Below are 9,141 nucleotides of genomic sequence, written 5' to 3'. Positions count from 1 at the left end.
GAAGAATCTGCACCCAAATAAGCATATTTCAAGTGTTCTGGAAGCACTTTTAACTCAAATTTAGGCGACTGTACCTTAGAAGGCTGCAACAGCTTTTTGGGTTCCCCCAAACTCTCAAAAACGTGCCTTCAACGTAGGGGTTGAAAAGGAACACTTTCCAAACTGAAACATACTAAAAAACCTCTTCATCTTCTGTGTTTTTATTCTCAAACCCATGCAACACATTTAACAATGGATCAGATGTCAAATGTGGCATAATTTCAGCATGCAATACGCTGTCAAGCACATCAAAACGCATACAATCTTGCACATCACATGGCCTTTTAGTAGCTTCAAATAAACTGAACACAACAGATTGATCTTGCACTCTAAGTGTAAGTGTTCCAGCCTCTACATCAATTAACGTTCTAGCAGTTGCCATGAAGGGACGTCCCAAAATAATTGATGTTTGCATATCTTCATCCATATCCAAAATCACAAAATCTGCAGGAAGATTGAGATTATCTACTTTAATAATTAGGTCTTTAATAATTCCCCTAGGATAAGCAACTGAACGGTCTGCTAGTTGTAGAATAACTAATGTAGGCTTGATTTCTCCTTGTCCTAGTCTCTGAAAAACAGAAAAAGGCATTAAATTAATACTAGCACCTAAATCAATTAAAGCACGTTTAAAGTGAGAATTTCCAATTGTGCATGAAATTGTAAAACTCCCTGGATCTTGTTTCTTTGGGGGCAACTTGTGTAATAGAACAACGCTACATTGTTCTGTAAGAATCACTTTCTCAAAATCAACGGGATTCTTTTTCTTTGTGCAAACATCCTTAAAAAACTTGGCATAAGACGGAATGTTCTAGATGGCATCAATTAACTGTAGATTAATCTGAACCTTAGACAAAGTCTTCATAAAATCTGTCAATTGTTGATATTTGACTTTGGGCTTCAACCGTTCGGGATAAAGCATAGGTGGCTCATATACATGATCCACAACAATATTTGCACCATTTTCGGAACTTTTCAAATGCTGTTCAGAATCTTTCAAATTGGCTGAATTTTCAACATTTCCCGAATCTGTTTTTGGCTGTGAAGCCACCTGCGAATTTCGAACACAATTTTCAACTCTATTATCAAAACATTTGCCAGAACGTAGAACTCTAACTGCCTTGCAATCTGCACCTCCCCTAGGATTTGGTTTGGTTTGGCTGGGAAATGTACCCGGTGCCCTTTTTGAAACCTGCAAAGCAATCTGCCCCATTTATTTTTCCATGTTTTTCACTGCTGCCTGTAGATTTTGAATTTCTTAAGTGGTTGTATTTGCCAATTTTTCAATTGCAACCTCCCAAGCAGCCTTAGGTGCAGCAGGTTGCTGTACTTGCTGTTGAAATTGAGGCCTAGAGTGCTGATCTTCGTCTCACTTTAAATTAGGATGATCCCTCCAACCTAGGTTGTAGAAATTCGAATACGGGTCATATATGGGATGCTGGAAATTGTTAAATGCATTAACCTGCTCTGCTGTAAAATCTGGACAACCATCCTTATGTGGGCAGCTCATAAAATCATGAGTTATCATGATGCAAATGTTGCAGGCAGCTTGTAAAGGCTGTTGTACAGCAACCTGTGAACCTGGTAGTCTCTGTAATAACAAGTCAAATTTTGCATCAAACCGTTTCTCCATTTTTTCAATTTGTGCTGTAACATATGGTAAGCCGTTAGACATCTAAAAAACTGACCTAGATTGTGGCTGCTCAACTGCCCACTGTTGTGTATCTGCTCCATTTTTTCAAATAACAAACAAGCCTCTTGTGCATTTTTATCTTTGTATGAACCTCCGCATGAAGTGTTGACAAGAATTTTTGTAGTCATATTCAACCATCTGAAAAATATATGCATCTGATCAGTACTGTTAATACCCGAATGTGGGCATTTTCTGATCAACTCCTTGAACCGCTTCCACGCCTCATGAAACTCTTCATTTGGTTTTTGGGCAAAAGATAAAATTTGAGTTCTCATGTCAAGAGTCTTAGAAGCTGGATAATACTTGTTTAAAATTTTTTCACTAAGTTGGGCCCAAGTACTAATGCTTCCAGATGGGAGTGTGAGGAGCCATCTCCTTGTTTGATCTTTCAGAGTGTAAGGAAATAAACGAAGCTTAATAGATTCGGCTGAAAATCCCCTCACCAAAATATTTTTGCACCCCATTAAAAATTCTGCAATATGCATGTTAGGATCATCAGATGATAACCCATAAAATGTAGGTAGAATATTCAACATGTGATGCTTTATTTCAAATGTAGACCCTTCCTCCACTGCCAGATAAGTAATGCAACTTGGTATATTTGTGGTATGGGCTGTCAGTGAATCACCCAGGGGCAGACCAGCCTCTGGAATTACAAATGCCATTTTTTCTTTGCTGTGCAGGTCTCCAGAATTTAAAGACTGTAGAAAAGTTCCCTGCAGAGGACGAACCCTCTGCAAAGTTTGCTCCCTGCGTTTCCTCCGTAAATTCTGCTCAAGTTTTGGATCAAGTGGAATCAATTTCTGCTCTGTTGAACGGGTGCTGACCATGCACAGATTTCTGAAATCTGCACTGCTGTACTGTTGTAATCTATAAAAATAAAATAAAAATGAAAATTAAATTTTGTTTTTTGTTTTTTTATATGTATAAACAGCAATAACAATTGAAAATCTGATTAGTAAGGATTATTTTAAATAATCCCCGGCAACGGCGCCATTTTCTTGATAGGGATTTTACTACTCATGTGAACGGGCTTAAATCTCCTGTTTTACTTGCAAGAATCACAAGGTTATTGTAGTATAAACGGATCTCGCAAAGTCGTCTCCACAGGGACTATTAAATAATTCGAAACTAATCAGATTCCATTTAATTATTGTAAAGTAGAAGTTTAGGTAATTGATTTTATAACCTAATTAAAATAAAAACGAAATTAATGAATTAAAATAAACAATCTGCAATATTAGAGCTAGAGAGAAAAGAAAACAGTTTTGGAAGAATCAAATAAAGAAAGCACTAGGGTTCCACCATCACCTAGCAATCCTATAAATTTTTACCAATTACTTATGATCTACACATGTCACTTTGAAGGTTAGATTTTCCTAATTCATATTCTACTTGGAACCTCCAACATAGAACTATATCTAACATGCAACCCGTCCGGACGTTCGGATCAAATCTGAACATGAAAGACTCATTATGCTTTATGAAAATCCTTTGAAAAACCATGCAATCCTTAAGACGTGATATTCATCCTAAGTGAAATTAAAATTATTAATCACAAGAAGCCAGCGTCAATTTCAGGGAACCTTCCGACCAAAATTGCATCAAATTACTTTTCTAAAGATCCTAATAGTGATCAGGCATTAAGACAATTAGATAGTTTTTATCCTGGTGATTAACAATTCAAAGTATGCATGCAATCAATTATAAGCAATTAAATAAAAATCACATATTCATGCTAAGGCTCAAGGCTTCGCCCTAGCAAAAGAAATTAGTTACACATATTCATAATTGAAATCATAGAAAATATTCTTAAGAAAAGGATTGAAAGCACCTTCAAGTAGAAAATCTCTAAAACCCTAACAATTCTCTCTGTCTCCAAAGTTGCATAAAATAAAGCGTAATATAAAACTGTAGACGGCCAAGCAATATATTTGCTAAACCCCCACAAAAACCCTAGATTAAATGGTAAAATTCGTCTAAAATCTGAACAGCCACGTTTTGGACCTATAAGCTGCTCCAAAACTCGCCCAATATAGCTGAATTTAATGTTTGGAATATTCTGAACACTTTTCCAGAAGGCCACGAACCCATCCGAGGTCATCTTGGGCTCCAAAAACACAATTTAAGCCAAAAAAACGTCATTTTTCAGCACTGTGCACTGCTTCTTTATTTTATCGCCAGAAAATAACCGTTTGGTGGAAAAATCCCAAATTTTGATACGATCAAGCTAACTGACTCACGAACGTGCTCCAACTAGAATTACTCTAAAATTCGTCCAGTTGGTCCTGTTTTGCTCCAGAGGAATTCGAAAGTCCTATATTGAAAATACAATTCAAAGTATCAAAATTCTTTCAATATATTAACCAAAATATACTAAAATTTGGGTAAAATATATAATATAAAATCTTTTCTTGAAATTGTGTCACAAAACCTAAGAGTCTTACCTGCATCATCGTGATTGATTCATAGTCATTTGCCGACTACTGCAAATTCGAGACTAAACTGGCAATTTTCTCGCCTTCCTTTGCCGTGGACTCACTGTAGCACCCTATTGACCCATAGCAGGTAGTAGCATGTTCGTGTTCATCCAACTGTGGTCTCGTCCTCTCGTGGTAATACACAACACCGACGACACTGATTTCCTCCAAGACAAATTATTTTCGCCGTTCGTGATTACCTATTGGGCCGCGGGATGAATTTTCTTCAAAAGGGGGAACAATCGCATCTTTTTCAGAAGGAGAAGCGTGATTCACAAAGTCAAAATCAAGGAAGGAACTCCTCCATTTTTCAAGATTTCTTGGTTTAAAGAAATAGGGGATTTTGTTTTAGTACTGAGCACTATGATAGTGCACGTGAAGGACCAGGAGACAATAATAGAGATTATTGTCCATCAGATATTCAATTTGCAAGTCATTTAAGGTGGGCTCCCTTCAATTCAAACTTAGGTGATATTAATTTTGTTTACCCCAATAATTTCACTCATAAGGTTGACTTGTGGAATACTTTGAATAATAGTCACAAAGATCAAAAATAGAAGCAAAGGTTTAATTTTCGGAATTCTAGAATCAAAGTGCTTAATTATTTGGATCAATATAGTACTCGTTATGGTTTTATATATCCCAATTTGGCACAAAGAGAAATTTCAACTGCAAGAAATTTAAGGGGACCAAGACCACTGAGAATTGAAAGAGAATCCAGTACACGAGAAGAGACTGCTTTTGTGCATGAAAATAGAGGAAGAATTGATCACACCTGGCCAAGTAGACAAGCAAGAAATATACGAGTCTTCTATCAACGTGATCGGCTAAACAAGTACTCATCTTTCACTGATTGGACAAAGCCTTTCTGAGTGTGTGTGGTATTTGCTACTAAAAATAAATAAGTTTCTATCTTTTATTTTTATTTTTTAGTCTTTAATTTAATAAGAACATTTAGTATTTGTGGCTTGTAATAATTAAAAGTACACTAGTAGTATTTGTATTTGTATTTGTATTTGTATTTAAGTTTGTATTAAGTATTGTGTTTGTTTTGTAATTTTCTGAGATATGGCAACTAAATCTTCCAAATATGAAGTTTTTAAAATAGAGACATTGAACAATGTTAATTATCGAATATGGAAGAGAACGATAACTTATCTTTTAACCCATGACAAGACTTTATACACTACCAAGGACGAGAGGCCCATTGGGCCCTCTCGAGTTTATAATAAATGGGTGGAAGATAATGAGTTGGCTAAGGCCACAATTCTAAAATTACATGGAAGATAAATTAATACCTCTCTATGAAGAATATGATTTGGCCAAAGAAATCATGGATGTACTTGAAAAGAAGTATGGCCCCAAATCTCAAACATACATTCAGTTATTGCTTGAGAAATACAATGGGACAAAAATGGAGAAAACTGATTCTATGGTCGATCATATTCCTAAAATGAAGGTAATGGCAAAAGACTTGGCCAATGTTGGCCATCCAGTTTCCGATAAAATGCAAATTAGTGTTCTTCTTGGTAGTCTCTCAAATTCTTGGGACAATGTAGTTACTTCCATGACTTATGGTCAAGTGGAATTAACGATGGATACATTGCCTACAGTGTTGGCTATTGAAGAAGTTCATAAAAATTATAGGAAAAAGGAAATTGGATAAGTCAGAGCCAACCTCCTTATAGCGGAAGATTCTCAAAAAAACAAGCAACACATGCACAAGCCACATAGTAGTAACAAGCACCCAAACTTTTAAAAGTTTGGACACCGCAAGTAGAACAAATTCAAAGGAAAGGAGAGTGCATGTTACAACTATGGAAAGACTAGTCACTATAAGTACAAGTGCCTAAAATGATGCAAGAATAACAAAAATCCTAAAGAACTGATTTTGACTGTCTCCAAAGCACTCATTGTTGAAGATGGTGGATAGACTTAGGAGCAACTCGTCATGTATGCAAGGATAAAAGTTGCTTCATCAACTTCAAGGAGAAAACACTAGGAGAACATCATCTCTACATGGGCAACAATACTTATGTTGATGTTTTGGGTGAAGGAGATTGCAAGATCAACAATAGTAAATCTACCACTGTGCTTAAAAATGTTATGCTTGCACCAAATATTAGAAGGAATCTTGTCACTGTCTCTGTCCTAGAAAAGAAAGGTTTTAAGACAAAGTTCATGAATGGTGATGTCACTATTGGGAAAAAGGGTTATATTTATGTAAGGGGAATAAGAGTCGATGATATGTACTCAATTTGTATTAATAAAAGTATTTATTCCGAGTGTGCCTTTGTCTCTACTGTTTAAAATTTGTCATATTTATGGCATTTACGTTTAGGTTACATAAATATAAATAAAATGATACGCATAAGTAAAAATGGAATGTTGTCTTAAGTAAATGCACATGATTTTGATATATGTGAATCATGTATTAAAGGAAAAATGACTAGAAAATCAATTTCTCAGCATTGGACTTCTACAAATTTACTTGAGATGGTGCATACAGATTATGTGGACCAATAAGAACTAAAACTCATAGAGGAATGAAATATTTTGTGACTTTCATCCATAATTATTCCCGTTATGGACATGTCTACTTCTTGCAGCATAAAAATGAAGCCTTAGACAAATTTAAAGAGTTCAAGGCAGAAGTAGAGAACCAACTGGGAAGATCCATAAAGACCCTTAATAGTGATAGATGTGGAGAATTTGAAGCCTTTGATAATTTCTGGAAAGAGAATGGTATAAGGCATAATTATATTATGCCTTATACACTGCAACAAAATGGAATTGTAGAAAGAAGAAATCAAATTCTAATGGATATGATGCGATCTATGATGTCTTATGCTGACTTACCTCTACATTTTTGGGGTGAAGCTTTGTCTACTGCAACATATATATTAAACAGAGTTCATAACAAGACAAAGCCATTGACTCCATATGAATTATGGCATGGGCGAAAACCCGATTTATCAAACTTAAAAGTTTGGGGTTGTAAGGCGCATGCCCTCACTCCAAAGCCATTAAGAGATATATTACAAGCAAAGACTTTGGAATGTAAATTCATAAGATATCCTGATAATAGTGTCGGATATAGGTTTTATCATCTTGAGAAAAGATTGATCGAAAGTAGAGAGCTAATTTCATTGAAACTACTGATTTGGTTCATCCAATACAAGAATTGGAATCTTTGGAAGAAGAAGAAAATTCTCCCATGGAAGATCAAGATTTCCATCTTGATTTAGATTTGTCTCATGATCATGACATTGACAATGATCAAGTGGGAGACATAAACATGGGTGATCATAACAATGGTCGATCATGACACACATATGGATGATAATCTTGATATTTCCATGGAAGATATAAATAATGGGAGAAATGATAAAATCAGTGGGAGTAAAAGAAAAAGGGAACCATCTAGAAGATTGAAAGATCACTTCGTTTTCAATCTTGAGGAAGTAGATAATTTAGTGGGAGATCCAGACCCAAGAAATTATAAGAAGCAATTGATAGTTTTGAGTCTGAACAATGGCAACAAGCCATGAATGAAGAACTAGATTCCATAAAGAAAAATGAAGTTTAGAAATTGGTTGATCTACCTGATGGAAGAAAGCCCATCGGCTGTAAGTGGGTACTTCGTAAGAAGTACAAATAAGATGGTACCTTAGACAAGTTTAAGGCTTGACTTGTAGCTAAGATTCTACTCAGAAGCCATGTATAGATTTTGTGGACACTTACTCTCTAGTTGCGAAGTTTACATCCATTCGGATTCTTATGGCAATTGTTGCTAGAATGGATTTAGAACTTCATCAGTTAGATGTCAAAACAACATTCTTAAATGAAGATTTGAAGGAAGGCATCTATATAATTCAACCAAAATGATTCATCTCAAAGGACATGAAAACAAAGTCTACAAATTAAGAAGGTCGTTGTATGGCCTTAAACAATCATCAAGACAATGGTATTTAAAATTCCACCAAGCCATTAGGGAAATGGGCTATAAAATAAACCCATTAGTACACCAATTAGATCATTGTGTTTACTCTTGGGAGTGCCAAGATAATTTTTGTATGTTGTCATTATATGTGGATGACATCTCACTTGCAGGTAACTCCATAGATATGATTAAAAAGACTAAGTCATATATGGGATCCAAATTTGAAATGAAAGATATGGGAGAAGCATCTTATGTTCTAGGAATTAAAATTACTAGGGATAAAGATGCCAAAACGCTCTATTTAGATCAACAAAATTATCTGGATAAAATATTTAAAAGATTTAATACACAAGATTGCAAGCCAGTTAGTACACCTGCTTGTAAAGGAATGATGCTTTCCAAAAATATGTATCTGGGACAGAAGCAAGACATCATTGATATGCAAAATGTTCCTTATGCCCAATCAATTGGAAGTTTAATGCATGCTATGACCAACACAAGACCTGACATATGTCCTGCAGTTGGATTGGTAAGTATATATCAATCCAACCCTGGAAAGCAACATTGGATATTACTAAGGAGAATTATTAGATATCTAAAAGGCACTCAAGGTATGAAACTTTGTTTCAGATTAAATGATCTAGATTTAGTTTGTTATTGTGATGCAAATTTCGCAGGTGACTTGGATGACAGAAAGTCAACAAGTGGTAACATTGTCTTATTTGGTGGAACAACTGTTTCTTGGTTAAGTAAGAAACAAGGTTGTGTTGCAAAGTTGAACATGGAAGCATAATATATATCTTGTAGCACAATGGTAAGCATTGCAGTATGGGCTAAACGCTTTATTGATAATTTAAATATAGGTATACCTAAAGAGCCCGTCAATGTATTTTGTGATAATAAGTCCGCCGTTTTTCTGATAAAAAGTGGAGCAAATAGTTCTAAAAGAAAACACATTGTTATTAAATATCACTATATACAAGATA

At 35.3% G+C, this 9,141-nt stretch overlaps 1 non-coding gene across 1 annotated transcript; it reads left to right on the top strand.

Annotated features, from left to right (window-relative positions):
- Window positions 1-1,905: 1,905 nt before the first annotated feature.
- Window positions 1,906-2,010, top strand: LOC114824669 (small nucleolar RNA R71). Its single transcript, XR_003772942.1, has one exon. It is a non-coding gene; the product is annotated as a small nucleolar RNA R71 (small nucleolar RNA).
- The last annotated feature ends 7,131 nt before the right edge of the window (window positions 2,011-9,141 follow it).

The sequence above is a fragment of the Malus domestica genome, chromosome 04 (assembly GCF_042453785.1).
Source record: "Malus domestica chromosome 04, GDT2T_hap1".
In the NCBI taxonomy this organism is placed as follows: Eukaryota; Viridiplantae; Streptophyta; class Magnoliopsida; order Rosales; family Rosaceae; genus Malus; species Malus domestica.
The sequence above is the reverse complement of the archived record's forward strand: the minus strand, read 5'-3'. Positions and strand labels throughout refer to the sequence as shown.